Here is a 15,738-nt window from a genome sequence, read left to right as displayed (position 1 = left end):
TCCGTATTTTCCTCTGTACCTTCTTCCTCCCATCTACCAAAGAATAGACAGCATCTGCAAACAAGTGTGATGGTCCTCAAATGGAAAAGCACTCTTCTGGAAACTCAATGCTAGTGCTGGCAGAACTGGAACCCGCTGAAGCAGTGTGAAGGGATTTCCAGGATTCCCTGCCAGTGTCGGGATGCACCTTGGAGATGTGAACATTTTGCAAAAAGATATCTTTGGAGATCTGAAATAGCTCCTCCCTCCACTCATTTCATTTCATCTCATCTCATCTGTCCTGAGGGCAACTGTACTTTTGAAGGGTACAACTAAGATTGGGTCCCCACAAGCAGCCCCTAAGACAGAGGATTTACTGGGAAGTGTTACCACGGAGTCAGTAGGGAGGTGGGAAGAAGAACCAGGAAAGGAAGGCGCCCAGGCAAGGATGCAATATTGGGCAAATTTCCACAGGAGAGTTCCGGAGACAGTAAGGGTCACTTCTCAGAGTTGTCCCAGTCAGAGTGGAAGGGAGCTGGGGTATTTTTACCTTCTCATTCCTCAGTCCTGGGTACAGGGCTATCCTTGAGGAATACATAAATTCCCACATGCAGCTACAGTGGGTTCAGGCAGCTGGAGGCTGATCTGCATACATAGAAATGCAGGTGCTGGCTTTTGAGAGGAAACCACTCTGGAGGCACTGTGCCCCCAAATGTAAAGGGTACCAATGACATGTGAGTGGAGCACTGTCAGTGTCTGCTACCAAGTGGGAAGGGGACAATGACTTGTCCATGACACGGACAGAAAGGTATGAGAAGGGCAGTAGTTTCCTGCAGGATCTGAAAGTCAGAAGGCAAGAGGTGACAGATGAGTAGGAAGCCAGAAGCTGTGCTCCTCAAGGGAAAGAGACAAGCAGTGACCAGGACAGACTGAGGGAACGCACAGACCTCTTTACAACGCCAAACTCTAATGCACTGGGAAGGGGATCTGGTAAGACTGGACTGCACCATTCAAAGGGGCTGAGGGAATTGGTCATTTGGAAAGGGAAGAGTTATCTCTGAAAGCTGAAGAATCTGGAGACATCTGGACTACAGAAACCCGTGTCTGTATCCTCCAACAGACCAACCGCAGTACCCTCTAGTCTCACCATGCCCGCCCCATACTCCACAACAAATATCCCCCACCGCCACAACGCTGGAGAAGGCTGTGGCACAGCCTGCTGCCCACACGGGCTTTCCACGGGGGGTGGTGAGACCCCGCCCTGATGATGTAGATTCTTCCAGAGAGGTTCTGTTTATCACGCATGGGCTCAGCTAGGCTGCTGTTGTGCCTAAACAAAGATGAGCAAGATCACAAATCGCCAAAGCTCTATCTTCCATGACTGCCCCACTCCCACCCCAACCCCTCACCCTGGCAAGTCTCCTGAGAGAAATGGGGTGCTCAAAGCATCTGAGGCAAGTATCCATGCTCTTTCTCTCCACTACTGGCTAGGGCTCTGGTCTAGGATCTACATAATCCTCAAGAGCTCATTTTCCTTAAGACCTAGGCTAATGCAGACCTACAGAATTTAACCTCCAAGAGGAACATATTTGTATCTTCTGAGACGGAGACAACCCAGGGCTCTGGCCACAGGGGTTCAAAGACAGAAAGGAAAGCGACAGAAAAGAAGATCCTATGGAGTCGGGGTTGGCAAACTTGTTCTGTAAAGGGCAAGATAGTAAATAATTTAGGCTTTGGAGGCTGTATGGTCTCTGTCACAACTACTCAACTCTGCTGTTGTAGTGCAAAACCAGTTATAGATACCTGCACGAATGAGTGTGGCTGTGTTCCAATAAAACTTTATTTATGGACTTTGAAATTTCACTTTCGTATAACTTTTATGTGTCAAGAAATGTTCTTCTTTTGATGTTTTTCAACCATTTAAAAATGGAAAACCCATTCTCAGCTCCTAGAATGTACAAAAACAGGCTGTGGGCAGGCTGTGGCCCACGGACTGTAGTATGCTGATTGCTGCTGTAGAAAGAAAAGCAACTACCCCATCCAGTTCTAGCTGTACGTTCTCTGTTTCTGCCATCGCACATTTCCACATCTTAGCAGACCAGCCTTGAGGTGTGATGTGAAAAGACCATTTGTCCTCGGCTATGGTCAGTTTCTCTTTTTGGATTAAGAGCTGGTAGACACCTAACTCCTCTTGGAAGTTAAATTGTGGGACCAAATCGGTCACTGTTTGGTGGAATTTTAAATTTAAAAACATTAAATTGCAAACTGAAGGAAGGTATTTCCAAAAACTTAATGAAGCCATTCCAAATATATTCTTTTTTTTAACTTGAACCAGAACACAAAAATATCCTGGAAACTGAACCTTAACTGAATAAGCATGTCAGTTGGTCTGAGTCTTTGGAGAAAGAAGATACAGAAAACAACAAAACCATTAACACTTATCTGCGGAAGCTCCTCAAAGACAGAACAGTAGTTGATCTAAAGTGAAAGTGTCAAACATTTAACTGGGCGTTAAACATTTTGAGTGTGAGGGCCTCATCAGGGATCAGAGGCAATGTTTGATTTCCCATCAAAATGCCTTTCCCACTGTACACCCAGAAGAGATGACTGTCATTTCAGTAAATGCTCTGTCCTTAGTGTCTGAGAAAAAGGAAAGTCAGATTAAAATGACTCTTAAAAGTTACAGTGAGTTGTATATGACACAAAAAATATAAAGTTTTTGCAAATGTCAGCATCAGGGTATTATAAATGTTGACATTCAAAATCAATCACCTAAGCAGCTGAAAGCAGCTCATAGGATGCCGTGGGGTTTAAATTGCCAGAAAGAACATATACTTGGTGAGAAACCTAGTAGCAGGCAGGTTATAGTTCCAGACTTTAGGGAGTTTAAAGGATTTTTTTGGGGGGAGTTTGGAGTTTGCTGAGACAGGACTGGTGTTTTAAATAAAATATGCATTTTGACAGCAGCCCACACTATATGTTACAAAGATGCTGTTTTGAGTTTAGAGCTGTAGAGTTGAGGGTCTTTTTTTGCATTTAATTCCGGAGAAGCACAGGACAGAGCATTCACCCTAAAGTCTAAGCCGCAATAGTGGTTCTAAAGAAGACCACACCAAGGTGTCCTGTTCACTCCTAGAATTGGAGTCCAGGGACTGTAATCCGTAGGTATGGAGAGCCTGGACTTTGTCGCAAAAATGAAGGCTTTCAGGTTCTGGCAGTAGGAATTGAGAGGAAAGGGTCAAAGGAGTAAAAGAACAACATTTAATAACAAAATGGATATAAATGATAAAAGAGCAAGAACAAAAGTCGAAGATGATCCTACAGTTTTCATTTGGGAACCTCCCGCTGATAGAACGCAAGTAGTTAGAAAAGGCATCACATTTGTAGGAGAAAGATGGAGTCTAGTCTTAAATAGGTTCAGCTAGAAATAAGAGAAACTTAAGAGTGACGTCCTGTGTATATCTGGAAGCATGCAACTAGGCTTCAGATAAGAAGTTGGGACTGATCTGCATTAAAAATAGTTATCCACAATCTTAGAGCATTCTTTGAAAGGTAAAGTGAATCAAAATTGATTTTCTTTTTAGGAGTTTGAGAAGAGACTGAACCATGATTTAAAAACAAAAAAAGATTGGGATTTATTGACTAGCAGCAGTATATCCCCTAAAGTTGTTAGTAATGGTGTTGAAAATATTAAACAGAATAACTTCTGGCAGTATGTAATTTCACTGGCAGCAAATCCCTTTGAAGAACAGTGGCATTTATTTCCAAGAGCGAGATGTAGCCCGGGCCCTTGATACAGACATGATATAGACACAGTCCCTCTGAGAACAGATGTAGTGAGTCTTGGTGAATCCGTGCAGACCCTGTGGAACACTGAGGTATAGGGAGTCCCCTGACTGTGTCTTAGGAACTTGCCTTCATGCATTTGGGCCTTAGCAAAGACTGTGAAGCTCATGTGCAGTGCTGGCGGGGAGCCAAGTGAAAGTCTCCAGGCACAGCTGGAGAGTGGTGAAGAGCAAAGTTGAGAAAAACAAATTCTCCCAGTTGCCAGGTCAAATAACTCTTCTATTCAAAAACCCTTCTAGGGCTTCACATTTCACTTAGAAGAAAATGCCAACTCCTCCGGCCTAAGAGGCAGTGCAATCCAGCCCCCACATCCAGTCCTACCCTTCTGCCCCTCACTCACACGTCTGTGCTCCTCACACTGGTCTTCCTCTGTTCATTCCAATCGCAGCTTACTTTGCTCTTCCCATCATCTGGACAACTCCTTGTCCTGACCTTTACGTGCTGCGTCTTTCTCATCATACAGGTCTCAGCTAAAATGTCACCTCCTTAGAGAGGTCTTTCCTGACGATCACATCTGAGGTTGGATCCTGAGCTCTCGATCTGTACTGTGCACAGCGATCTCCTGTCACAATGCAGGCTTAGACTCAGTGGTTTTAGGGGGTAGAGCCAAAATTCTGCATTTCTAACAAGCTCCCGGGCAGCACCACCACTCAATCTCTATTACACTACCTTGTTTCATTTTATGTTTCTTACACTTTGAAATTATCTGTATATGTATTGGATTGTTCATTGGTAGGTTGATCTATTCGTTTACTAGAGGGTAAATTCCATAAGAGTAAGGACTTGTTTTTTGCACTATTCTTCTTCTTTATTCTTTTTGTCTTTGTATCCTCAGTGTTAGAGTTCTCTGGTGATCTGATCAAATAAGTCAAAAACAATTACAGTTTGCCTATCTGAGTCATATCTCCCTGTGATAATCCGCTCCTGGTTGAACATACTGATCTAGCTACAACACTGCCTAGATTCTGGCCTACAGCAGGGCCAGGCTCAATATGATTTCAGATTCGCTCGGCTAAAATAGGACTCTGGTGGAGAGAGTTACACTTCAGTAAAGTGAAGAGAGAAAATCTGCCAGGTCCTCTTATCAGGAGATTCAGCTTCAATATTCTGCATTGAAGGGATAATCCTCCAAATGAGACATATGGTCCACAGCGCAGGTCCTCCAGTTTCTGTTGAAGCTGAGGATGGTCACGGTCTCCTCATCATTCAATTTAAAGTCAAAGGCCTGAAATTTCTCAATAATGCATGTCAGTGTCACAGACTTGGGGATTATAACCACATTCCTCTGGATATGGAACTGGATCAGAACTTGGGCTATGAATTTTTTGCTCTGCAGCAATCTCCTTAATCGCGGAATCTTCCAGTAGGGAAAGGTCCTCTAGCTTGGCCCAAGGTCTCTCCAGAGTCCCCAGGGGGTTTCAAGCTCTAACAATGACGCCCTTGAGTGGCAGCACTGGATCTGTTTTTCCTGTGTGAGGCATGGGTGACACTCAATCTGATTAGCCACCAGTTTGCATTTCAGTCTAGGTTTGGTCAAGAGCCTTTCCGATCTGGAAGTGGTTGAAGTTGGAGATTCCAGTGGCTTTCATCAGCTCCTCATCCACCAGCTCCTCCGTGGTCTTCCAGGCATCCAAGAATGTTACTTTACTGCTGAGGACATTGCCTTTATTGTCTTTGGGGAAACAGTCCTTCCCAGGCTGTAATCCCTGTGACCAATAAGACAGATGTCTAGATAGTCCAGTTTGAGATCCTTGAGTGTCTTCTGACAAGCTTTGCTCATTAGGCTTCTCTCAAAGAAGGTGGGCCATAACTTGCTGCTGCTGAAGAGGTCTCCCTGCTTCACAGCCTTCTCTTGGATGCCTCCCTCCTCCTCATTCTTATTTTGATAGATACAGGCACAGCTGATGTGGTGATTTCCTGGATCAATGGCCACCTTCACAGGCTCCTTGACTTTGCCTGGGGGAGACTGCCAGGTGCCCAGGTTCACAGTGGACATCTTGGCTTTGGTACTGAGCTCCACAAAGGTGGCTGTGGTTGGTGCAGAAACAGTTCTGAGCAAGCAGATGTCTTGTGCCCTGGTTAAGGGGATGGGCCCTCAAGTAGGGACTTTGTCCAGCAGGTTCACTTTTGTATTCTCAGCAGTAAACACAGGACCTGGCAGGGCACAGATGCTCCTTAAGTACTGCTGAATGAATGATGTTTTTCAAGATTCATTAATTGCTTTATCCCTTCAGTACCTGCTTACTGACTGTGTTGGCAACTGCTCCTTTGTACAGCGGGATCTAGACTGTAAGTGATAGGGCAGTGCCGCTCAAGAGCCAATACAGGAACAGCTAGTTACTGGTCCAGGCTGAGATAAGAAGCTTGTACTAGAATGTAAATCTGATATGTCACTCAGCACAGTGTTTAGTTAGGATGACTTTTTTTTTCATAGCAAGACTTTCTTGATGAAGGAAATTGCTTTCACTTCTGGCACAGTTCCTTATCTCATCATAGAACAGTATGAACTTGCACCTGTGGGCAGGCTGCATTATGACTAGCACTGATATAGAGAATAGATAGCTTAATAAGATATACTTTCCAACTTCATAAAACACATTGGTAAGGGAAATATACGCTTTAAGACATAACTACAAAATATTGTGTCAAGTGCTATAATGGAGAATTGTGGGAGAGAATTGAAAATTGTGAGAGAAACAAGAGTTGTGGGAGAAAACAGAATGGTGAAAGAGAATGGAGAACTATCAGACACACAAGAGAATTGTAAGAGTGAATGTAGAATTTTGAGAGAAAATGGAGAAGTGTAAGAGAAAATGGAGAAGTGTGTGGGAGAATGGGGAATTCTAAGAGAATTGGAGGATGGTGGGAGGTACAGGGAATTTGGAAGAGACTGGGAATTGTGAGAGAGAATGGGGAATTGTGAGAGCTGCATAGAACTGTGGAAAGGATAGGGAATCATGAGAAACACAGAATTCTGGGAGAGCTGGGAATTGTGGGAAAGAATGGAAATTGTGGGAGAGAACAGAGAATTGGGAAAGAGAATGGAGAACTATCAGAGAAAAGAGAATTGTGAGAGAAAATGTAGAATTGTGAGGGAGAGTGGGGGAGTTGAAAAATAAATCAGAGAACTGCAAAAGAATGGGAATTGTAGGAAAGAATGGAGAGTTGTTAGAGAGGAGAGAATTATGAAAAAGAATAGAGAATTGTCAGCGAGAAAAGAGAATTGTCCGAAAATATCTAGAATTGTGAGGAAGAATGGGGAACTGTAAAAGAATACAGTAGTCCCCCTTTATCCACTGTTTCACTTTCTGCAGTTTCAGTTACCTGTGGTCAAGAATGGCCCAAAAATATTAAATGGAAAATTCAAGAAATAAACAATTCATAAGTTTTAAATTGCATGCCGTTCTGAGTAGCATGATGAAATCTCATGCCATCTCTCTTGGGATGTAAATCATGCTTTTGTCCAGCGTATCCACACTGTATATGCTACCAGCACATTAGTCATCTAGTAGCTGTCTGGATTATCAGATTGATTGTCATGATATTGCAGTTCTTATGCTCAAGTCACCCTTATTTTTCTTAATAATGGTCCCTAAGTACAAGAGCAGTGGTGCTGGCAATTCAGGTATGCCAAAGAGAAGCCACAAAGTGCTTCCTTTAAGTGAAAAGGTGAAAGTTCTCAACTTAATAAGGAAGGAAAAAAGGTCATATGCTGAGGTTGCTAAAATCTATGGTAACTTTTATTAAACTATATTGTTATAATTGTTCTATTTTATTATTAGTTATGTTGTTAACCTCCTACTGTGCCTAATTTGTAAATTAAACTTCATCTTAGGTATGTATAGGAATAAACAGTGTATATGGGCTTTGATGTGATCTGCAGTTTCAGGCATCCACTGGGGGTGTTGAAATGTATCGTATCCCCTGCAGATAAGGGGATACTACTGTACAGAGAATTGTGAAGAGAGAAAATTATGAGAGAGACTAGGAATTATGGGAGGCAAAGAATTGTGGGAGCCACATGTAATTGTGGGAAGAATAGGGAATTGTGGGAAAGAATAAGAATTATGAGAGAGAATGGAGAATTGTGAGAGAATAGAGTTCTGGAAGAAAACAAGAGAATTGTGAAAGAGAATTGAGACCTACCGGAGAGAAAACAAATTGCAAGAGAGAATGTAGAATTGTGAGGGAGAATGGGAATTGTAAAAGAATACAAGGAGTTGTTGGAAAGACTGTGAATTGTGGGAAAGGCAAGGAATAGTGAGGGAGATGGAGAATTGTGGGAGGGATAGGGAATTGTGGGAGACAATGGAATTGTGGGAGAAGCAGAGGATTGTGAGAAGAATTGTGGGAGAAATGAGCTATTGTGGGAGATGCGGAGAATTGTGGGATGTATAGAAATTGCAGGAGAGAATGGGGAATTATGGAGACAATAGAACTGTAGGAGAGCCAAGAATTGTAAAAGAGAATGAAAGAGATATACAATATGGAAGAGATTGGGGATTTTGAGAATTGCGAAAAAGCAAGGAATTGTGGGAGAGAATGGCATTCTGGGAGAAATGGGGAATTGTGGGAGAAAAAGAGAATTGTGGGACACCAGAGCATTACGGGAAGTATAGGAATTGTGGGAGAGAATGGGGAATTGTAGGAGAAGCAGAGAATTCTGGGAGAGAAAGGGGAATTGTGGGAAAAACAGAACTGTGGGAGAAGCAGGGAATTGTGGGAGAAGCAGGGAATCATGGGAGCAATAGAGAAGTGCAGTAAAAATAGGGAATTGTGGGAGAGATCAGGAATTGTGGGAGAGAATAGAATTGTTAAGGAGACAGGAATTGTAAAGAATATGAATAATTATGGAAAAAATGGACCGTATAGGAGAGACGGATTTATGGAAAATCAAGGAATTGTGGGAGAAATAGAGAATTGTGGGACAACGGAATTGTGGGAGAGAAAGGAATTGTGGGAGAGAAAGGAATTGTGGGATAGAGGGAATTATGGGAGAAATGTGGAATTGTGGAAGAAACAGAGAATTGTGGGAAAACAGAGAATTGCAGGAGAACCAGAGAATGTGGAGATCCAGAGTAGTATGGGAAGTATAGGAATTGTGGGAATGTACGGGAAATTGCAGAGAGAATCGAATTTGAGGGGGACAGGAATTGTAAAAGAATATAAAGAATGTGGAAGAGGTAGACAATATGGGAGACTGGGCATTGTGGTAAAGCAAGGCACTGTGGGAGAAATAGAGAATTGTGGGAAAATAGAATTGTCGGAGAGAATGGAATTTTGGGAGAAGCAGAGGATTTTGGGAGAAGCAGACGATTGTGAGAATTGTGGGAGAAAAGGGGAATTGTGGGAGATGCAAAGAATTGTGGGAAGCATAGGAACTATGGGATGTATAGGAATTGCAGGAGAGAATGGGGAATTATAGAGAGAATAGAACTGTGAGAGAGCTGGAATTGTAGAAGAATATGAAGAATTATGGAAGAGATAATACAGAAGAGATTAGGGATTATGGAAAAGCAAGGAATTGTGGGAGATAGAGAACTGTGGGAGAGAATGACATTCTGGGAGAAATGGGTAGTTGCGGGACAAAAAGAATTGTGGGAGAAACAGGGAATTGTGGGAGAAACAGGGAATTGTGGGACACCAGAGCATTATGGGAAGTATAGGAATTATGGGACAGAATGGGGAATTGTGGGAGAAACGGAATTGTGGGTAAAGCAGGGAACTGTGGGAAAGGCCAGGAATTGCGGGAGAAATAGAGAACCACAGGAAAAATGGAATTGTGGGAGAGATAGGGAATTGTGGGAGAGAATAGAATAGTGAGGGAGACATGAATTGTAAAAGAATATGAAGAATTGTAGAAGAGGTAGACAATATGGGAGAGACTGGGCATTGTGGAAAAGTAAGGAATTGTGAGAGAAATAAGAATTGTGGGAGGGTGCTGGCCCCATGGCCGAATGGTTAAGTTCGTGCGCTCCGCTGCAGGCAGCATAGTGTTTCGTTGGTTTGAATCCTGGATGCTGACATGGCACTGCTCATCAAACCATGCTGAGGCAGCGTCCCACATGCCACAACTAGAAGGACCCACAGAGAAGAATATACAACTATGTACCGGGGGGCTTTGGGGAGAAAAAGGAAAAAAATAAAATCTTTAAAAAAGAAAAAAAGAATTGTGGGAGAAAATGGAATTGTGGGAGAAAGGGAATTGTGGGAAAGCCAAGGAATTGTGGGAGAAATAGAGAACCGTGGGGAAAAATGGAACTGTGGGAGAGACAGGGAATTGTGAGAGAGAATGGTGTGGGGGAGGAAGACACTTCCTCTACCCACTCTAGGTCTTTCTGGCTGGTCTATGAATTAAACTGACATGAGACAGAATAACAGGAGAAAACCAAACAAAGCTTCATAACACGTAGACATGGGAGAAACCCAGGAAAGCTGAGCAACTCACCAGAATGGCCAAAGCTGCCACCTTAAATACTATCTTCAGCTAAAGACAAAGGAGGATGAGGGGGTGGTAGTTTGGGGCTTCAAAGGGGAGAATGGCAATTCACATGGAAATAGAAAAGCAAATGTTTGGTAGACAGAACTGTGGTGAGAATGGTCTCAGCAAGGACCTTCACGGTCTACCAATACCCAGAGTTATCTGGTGATGGCCTGTCCTGGGGACAGGACTTTTATCTTCAATTCTTTCAGGCAGTTGGGGGGAAGGTTAAAGTTTCTTTCAGAATCTTTTGTTCTTAAAAATAATCAAGGCAAAGAGACACATTTTTGGGGTGGCCAATTCTGATCCCCTAAAATGGGGAATTGTGAGGGAGACAGGAATTGTAAAAGAATATGAAGAATTGTGGAAGAGGTAGACAATATGGGGGAGACTGGGAATTGTGTAAAAGCAAGGAGTTGTGGAAGAAATAGAGAATTGTGGGGAAAATTGAATTGTGGGAGAGAATTGAGTTGTGAGAGAGAATGGAATGGTGGAAGAAATGGGGGATTGTGGGAAGTATCAGAATTGTGAAAGAGAATGGGGAATTGTGGGAAAGACAGGAATTTTAAAATAATGTGAAGAATTGTGGGAGAGAGAGAATACGGGAGAGATTGGGAATTGTGGGAAAGGCAAGGAATTGAGGGAGAGAGAGGGAATTGTGGGAGAGAATGAAGAACTGTGAGAGAGACAAGGAATTGTGGCAGTTGGGAGAAATACAAAAGCAGCATTGATAAAGATGAGGAACTTATTTTACCATGACCAATCGTGAATTCAGTTTGCAACTCTGAGAGAGCTGCTGATTTTAACTCTGCTAAACTCTCGGGTCTGACAGCAGCAGTTCCTATTACATTACCATGGATTGGCAACCTCCTAGGCACTGCCTCGTCCATTCCAAGGTCTAGGATTATTATTCCAGACCCTCTCCAACCTCCTCTCCTCCCAGGGCTTGCGCTGCCTCAGTCAGAAAGCCAGACACAGTGGGTTAGTGCTCTCAGCTTTGCTAGACCTGAGACTTACCCTTCAGAGCCCGAAATGAGGTCTGACTTAGACCCCTGCAAGACACTCATTTTTCAAGTCATTTTCTGTTGTCAGTCCAGAAAGAAAAGGAACAGAGAGTGACATTTTCCCTCTTTCGTATGTAGTTTCCATTAAATGCTAGAAAGTCTGCTCATTCATCAGGAAATGACCCATTTATCACTTTCACGAATAAATGTAAGGAGAATGATCGTTTCAGTATAGAAGTGTTATAAATATAAATCATTGGCTTTGGAATGAAAAAAAAATCTTTGCTTGCCTCTGGCCAAGGGCTTCGTCTTGCTGCTTTTAGACATCGGTGGTTTCCTAAGTGTTTATAATTCTAACCAGGGAGAGCTCCTGGATGTAACTCAGGACTTTTCCACTTCTTGGGCTATAATACTTTCCATATGTTGGTGTAGAAATGTTGTACTTCTGTCAGCAGCCTTTTTTCCCTTAAAAAGCCATCACCTTTAAAAAATATTAGGGATATTTTACTTTTTTAAGTTCGAAGAACACTGTAATGTTACAGATGGTTACTCTCTCTTTGAGGTACTTTTGTGTCTACACACACACACACACACACACATATATGGACTTTTTAAAGACTTTGTTATCTTTAACTGAATGCTGACCATCATCGGAAACAAGAGTGGTTAAATTAATTCCTCTTCCCAGGGGCAAATGAGTAAAGGCAAAGTGAGAATTCGATTCCACATTATCGTAAAAAGCCGGGCGCTGGAGGAGAGAAATGGTTGTCAGTCAAGTTAGAGGTGAGTGAGTCACCGTCCAGCTTTGATGGCAACAAGCCAAGCACAGGACTCAATCAACACTGTAAAGCTCAATGTCCAAATCAACCAAGGAGAATCACATTTTCATTGTTTGGCTGCTTATTATGAGTCAATCCACTTTTCGATGTTGTTTAAAAACTTTTAGGGAAAATGGTAATACTTCCTCAGTACAAAGGAATTCAAAAGATGCAAAAGCATGTAAGGAAAAAGTTGGCCTCCCCCTTGCCAGTCCTCTAGTCATTCAGTATCCTCTCCTGGAGATAAGATTGTCACCACTTCCTACATAGAGATGATTCGTTTTCAAAATAAACATGAGTCTTGAGCTCAAACTGTTTTTCACTGATATTATTCAGTATTTGATGTAGTAAAATTCGATTCCAACCAAATCATTTGCAATGAACTGAACTGAGACATGACCTGGATTTGTGTCGCCCCACAATGAGCACAAAGTAGTAAGTCAGTGGGCACCTTTCAATGTGAGACCACCGAGTTGGCGACTTCTACGCCAGGGAAAACTTTTTGGGTCAGTTTCAATCTATAAGTTGCTCTCCTGCAACTTTAACCTTTTGCAACAACTTCAGTGCAACTTAGGCAAAGCCCAGATGTCCTGAAATTCTACAGTACAGAGAGAGACAAAAGATGTGCTGAGCCAACAGAGACGGACCAGCATTTTCCAGGCTATATTAAAGGAGAGATGTCATTTCCTGGAACTTCTTAACTGTGCTCTAACAACTAGGGACTAAATCTTAAAAACACAGTCAACAAACGCTATACACTCCATGAACAGAAATCACAGAAGAAGAGACTAAGACTTATTGTAATTGGGGCAGACAGAGCACCTGGATATAAGAAAGTAACCATCCTGATGAGGCTGGCATGAAATGTCCAACACTGTGGGGGCATGAGACAGGAGGGAAGGCCCAAGGTCCACAATCAGGCCCACAAACAGAGGCAAGAATCTTGATAGGGTCATGGGTTAGTACTGGTCCTTGTGAACATTCTCCATGATGTTAAATGTTCCAGGATTTTACTAGGGGAAATCCCCTGGGAGAAAATGTGGAGGACACTGGGGAGGGCTGGAGTGTCATCAGACCCCACCGCAAGTCTGACCCTGAGCGAAGGAGAGCGGGAAGGCAGGTTGGTGGAAGCATCCTAGACTGCGGCGCAGACTAAGGAGGGTTCGAAAGCTGCTGGGAAGTCTTGGAGCCTAAGTCCACTATTAAAGACAAATCGTGGCTCCCAGCAACAGGCTGCCTCAGTGTCCGACTGCACCCTGTCATTGGCAGGGAGCGCGGCATGGGCTGGGGGGCCTCAGCACAAACACTGTGATGGATTTCCCAGCACAACTGCTGGGGCCCTCGGTCACCTACGCTCCTACAGTTAAAGGTCTGCAAGGAGATATACTCTTATGGCCGTCATAGATATTTCTCTCAGGCCTTCCTGTTTATGAATCAACCATTTCCATCTGAGGCTGACTTGGCAGCTGATGTCCTCAGCAGTCCATCTCCAGCCTCGTCCTGATCAATCTCTACTGACTAAAGCTAACAATTTAGAAAGCTGTATATAGTTCGCTTCTGTGGGTTTAATTATTTTGACTAACTTTTCTGTTGTCATTAAGACATCTTCAGTAAAACAACCCTTTCAATTATTGTTAAAGAGAATTGGACTGGTGAACTTTGGCAGTTGGAATCAAGTTTCTGGTATTCAGAAGAGGCAGATGAAGTTAACAAATGCTCTGTACAACCTGGGTCCTGAGAAGGCCTGAATTTTGGGGTGTGTAAGCATTGCCTAAGCCCCTGCAGGGCAGAAGGCCATGGCCGGAATATGACGGAGCAGTAGCACGCTGATGAGGGGGTAGTAAAAGCAGACTCCTGGCTGGGGCTGAAAACGTGTATTAGGAAAAGGAGCAGACCCCAGTGGCGAGAGAAAATTCCCCAACTGTGCCAACTTGTTCTCCGTCTGCCCTTAACAAGGGCTGGTGTGATCGAACCACAGGGCTTCAGTAAAACCCCTTTGAGCAGAGGATTAGGAATCTGTCTGCACATACCGGGGCTTGAGTTTCTCTCCTGTTTCATGATTTGTTATAGTTTATATGAGAAGCTGAGATTGGGAAACTCAGCACATCCGTGGGAATGGAACACAATGCCTGCCCGTGAAATTCAACCCAGAGAGATATGGGCGGTTTCTGCAGCGTGGTGTGCCGGCTTAACCCACTCGGCTCCCCTCGTATCTGTGGGGGTGAAACTCAGAACCCAGTTAGCGAAGCCCCTGGGAACACTTCTAATCTCTCAGTGCTTCCATCCAAGTGTCAATAAACACTGCCCAAGATGTCTTTCTACACCCAGAGCCATTTTGGAAGAATTCTAAACTGTAGCAAGAGAAGAAGTTTCTGGAATTTGTGGTCTACTTATCCATTTAAAATTTATCTAAATTTTTGTATTTGTTTACATTTTTAACTTATTTTGGGATAGATAAAATTCAAAACTATAAAAGGACATGCCATGAAAAATATGCCATTCCTTGTCTCTCCAATGACAATACTGAACTCTACCTGAGCCATGTGCTCCTGGAGAACAGCAGAAGTTGAGAAATGCCCCTATGCTTACCTCCAAGAACCAGCTGTCCCCATGGGACTTTGATTAAACTTGTGACTAACCCTCTTGTTTACCTAACACAAGGCTAGACACAAACTGTCCAAATCCCCATTTTTCTTTGCCTTAAAAATGATTCGTTGAAACTGTTTTGTCCCCACTGATCAGTCGGAGCAGAATGCTTGTTAACCAAAGTTGGTTGAAGCTCCTCTCCTTCCCCTCGATGTTGGAACTTTGGCCCCCCCAGCCCAAGCCAGCAGACAGTCCTCCTAAGGACAGGCTGGCCTCAGGGGACACCATTCTCTGAGCGACTGTCCCATGGTGCCACTGCGTTCATCCCACTTCCTCACCCCAGTTCTTTCTCTCCTTGCTTACTCCTCCCTATGAAAGAAAACCTGTTTTGCCTAACGGTGGAGAGCTTGCAGATGGAAGCTGGGCGAGTTCTCCCTATCCCAATGGTCTCTCGCACCCCCATGCAATAATCCTTTCAAATAAAGTCTAATTACTAGGTCTGGATTTGCTTTTCATTCGACACTAGTCTCCCAATTCTCCTCCCTGGAGGCAGCCACTGTTCCCAGTTTCTTACACATCTTTACTAGACAGTCTGTATTTATAAAAACATGTTTGTAAATATTTTCATCATGTCTACCTTCTTTATTTCCATGGAGCAGTGTAGTTTCCAGATTATTCCCTGTTAGCATACATGGATGACCTTACTGTGTTTAAAGTCTGTGGAGTCTTCGATGGCATTTTACGGATGCACCATCATTTACTCAAACAGTCCCCTAATGGTGGCACTTAGGTTGTTGCACAAACTTAATGCAATGAATTTTGCATCTTTTGTCATTTTGCACTTGTGTGAGTACGTTCACAAGAGAAACACCTAGCTGGGGAATTCTGGCTCAGGCACATGGGTATTTTGAAGTTTGGTAGATAGTGCTGGGTTGTTGACCTAAGAAGCCAGGCCACACCACAGACCAATGAAATCACAATCTCTGGGGCAGGGGGGAAACCAAGTCATTTCAGGATTTTTCAA

General features: G+C 43.4%; 1 protein-coding gene and 1 pseudogene across 5 annotated transcripts in view; both read right to left on the bottom strand.

The window, feature by feature from the left end:
* The window catches only part of EGFL6 (EGF like domain multiple 6), a 94,421-nt gene that overhangs the window by 76,475 nt on the left and 2,208 nt on the right, over positions 1-15,738 (bottom strand). The gene's annotated exons all lie outside the window — the stretch shown is intronic.
* LOC138921748 (aldo-keto reductase family 1 member B10 pseudogene) lies at positions 4,825-5,949 on the bottom strand (annotated as a pseudogene).

The sequence above is a fragment of the Equus caballus genome, chromosome X, assembly GCF_041296265.1.
Source record: "Equus caballus isolate H_3958 breed thoroughbred chromosome X, TB-T2T, whole genome shotgun sequence".
Taxonomy (NCBI): domain Eukaryota; kingdom Metazoa; phylum Chordata; class Mammalia; order Perissodactyla; family Equidae; genus Equus; species Equus caballus.
Note: the sequence above shows the minus strand (reverse complement) of the source record. Positions and strands in the feature narration are given on the sequence as shown.